The sequence below is a fragment of the Pristiophorus japonicus genome, chromosome 5 (assembly GCF_044704955.1).
Source record: "Pristiophorus japonicus isolate sPriJap1 chromosome 5, sPriJap1.hap1, whole genome shotgun sequence".
NCBI classification, from domain to species: domain Eukaryota; kingdom Metazoa; phylum Chordata; class Chondrichthyes; family Pristiophoridae; genus Pristiophorus; species Pristiophorus japonicus.
Genome location: NC_091981.1, coordinates 294,724,290 through 294,726,773, shown reverse-complemented (window position 1 = coordinate 294,726,773; position 2,484 = coordinate 294,724,290). Strand labels below are relative to the sequence as shown.

Below are 2,484 nucleotides of genomic sequence, written 5' to 3'. Positions count from 1 at the left end.
GTAAGGACAGCAGGTTTCCTTCCCTGATCCTCATCATAGGCGGTCCCTCGGAATCGAGGAAGACTTGCTTCCACTCTTAAAATGAGTCCTTAGGTGGCTGAACAGTCCAATACGAGAACCACAGTCCCCGTCACAGGTGGGACAGATAGTCGTTGAGGGAAGGGGGAGGGTGGGACAGGTTTGCCGCACGCTCCTTCCGCTGCCTGCGCTTGTTTTCTGCATGCTCTCGGCGACGAGACTCAAGGTGCTCAGTGTTCTCCCGGATGCACTTCCTCCACTTAGGGCGATCTTTGGCCAGGGACTCCCAGGTGTCAGTGGGGATGTTGCACTCTATCAAGGGAGGCTTTGAAGGTGTCCTTGCAACGTTTCCTCTGCCCACCTTTAGCTCGTTTGCCGTGAAGGAGTTCCGAGTAGAGCGCTTGCTTTAGGAGTCTCGTGTCTGGCATGCGAACTATGCGGCCTGCCCAGCGGAGCTGATCACGTGTGGTCAGTGCTTCAATGCTGGGAATGTTGGCCTGGTCGAGGACACTAATGTTGGTGTGTCTGTCCTCCCAGGGGATTTGTAGGATCTTGCGGAGACATCGTTGATGGTATTTCTCCAGCGACTTGAGGTGTCTACTGTACATGGTCCATGTCTCTGAGCCATACAGGAGGGCGGGTATTACGACAGGCCATGAGTGAATGAATTTTTCCAACAATCCGGCAGCTTCATGGTCACTTTTACTGATGCTGGCTTTTAAATTCTCCAACTGCCATGGTGGGATTTGAACAGGTGGTCTCCGGACTACTAATCGAGTAACATAACCACTACCTCATCATCATCATTGGCGGTCCCTCGAACGAGGATGACTTGCTTCCACATGAGTTTACAGATGTTTTAATGAAGGACCCGATATTCCAGTCCTGAACTCCAGTTGAAGGGATGGAAGATGCCTGTGCGTGGATTTTTTAACGTGTGATGACCGTTGCACATCAGCCACCACACGGGCTTGACAGAGCTAGGCCTTTATCCAGTGGCAAGGGTTAACCAGGACGACTGGAGACCTCTGCTGCAATAACCACTACACTACCTCGCTGTCAGTATTGAAAGGGAATAGTTGATTGAAAAAAGAGCAATATTAAAAGCTACGGAGAGCATGCAGCAGGCACGGAGAGGGAGGTTCATGAGGGGAAAGCAGTTGCACAGACTTGGTGCACTCAATAATGGGCCTGTTTTTCTGCTGTACTATTTTATGAATAGGTGTTTTGAGGGGTACAACTTTTTCTCTTGAGGGCAGCTCACCAGAGTTGAATGGTGGCAACATGAAGGATGGTGAATATTTTCATACTTACCTCAATTTGGGGGAAATCTGGGATTATTTATACAGTACAATAGGCCAGGAAAATAACTGTATCAGATCGAGTCCATGACAGTTCATGGCATAAAGAAAGAGTTTTCACACAAAGGGTAGTGCAAATCTGGATCTCTCTCTCAAAAGGCTGTGCATTCTGGGTCAATTGACATTTTCAAGACTCAGATCGATAGATATGGAGCAAAGGCAGGTAAATGGAGTTGAGGTACAGATCAGCCATGATCCAACTGAATGGCGGAACAAGCTCAAGGGGCTAACTGGTCTCCTTCAGTTCCCTATGTTACTAGATTTGTTCTGCCACGTGACCATAATTCACTTCATGCTTTCTTATGTTCAGATCTGATTTGTGCACTTGCAGCGTGGAGGCCCCGACCTGCGTGATAACACCAGCGGCAGGTCGGGGCCATAAAAGGAGTGGAGGTGAGTGGCCCAGGAGCAGCATGGGGGCATACTACTCCAGGGAGCCGTGCGAGCTGGTGCAGGAGGGTGACGGCAGCGAAGAGTGATGTCATCAAGGTCTAGGTCGGTGATTGGAACGTGGGCAGATACAGCAGGAGCGGCGAGAGACTGGAGGGATGTGATCGGGGCCCAGGGGAGGTGTGAGTTCAAGGCCAGGGGCCCAGGAGCAGCATGGGCCAGCCCACACTGCGATATGTGTGCGCACTAGGTCTGTGCAGCAGAGTTAGTCTCCAGTCATCTTGAGTAATCCTTGCCACTGGACCAAGACCTAGCTCTGTCAAGCTCATGTGGTGGATGGTGCGCAATGGCCACCACACGTTAAAAAAATCCACGCACAGGCATCTTCCACCCTTGAGGATGTAGTTCGGGTCCTTCATTCGAAACACCTGTGAACTCGTCCTTTTTTGACGTAGAAGCAAGTCATCCTCGTTTCGAGGGACCTCCTATGATGCACTTGCTTTGAACTCCATTTCACATTTTTGCCTTCTCCCTTTGCCTCTTGTTTTCTTCCTGGTTCCAGTACCAGTTTTAGGGTGCCTTTCCCAACCTTCCTATTGTTTGGTTTCAATTACGCTCCAATGCCCCTATACATTATTCCTCCTCCCTGCATACTTACTGTGTTGAAATCCAGAATCGTTGTGCAATCTGTGTTTCTTTGTCAGGAGCTCAAAAC

The 2,484-nt window shown here is 50.0% G+C and overlaps 1 protein-coding gene across 19 annotated transcripts in view; it reads left to right on the top strand.

Moving 5' to 3' along the window:
* Positions 1–2,484, top strand: part of LOC139264761 (uncharacterized) — a 460,034-nt gene that overhangs the window by 482 nt on the left and 457,068 nt on the right. The window lies entirely within an intron of this gene.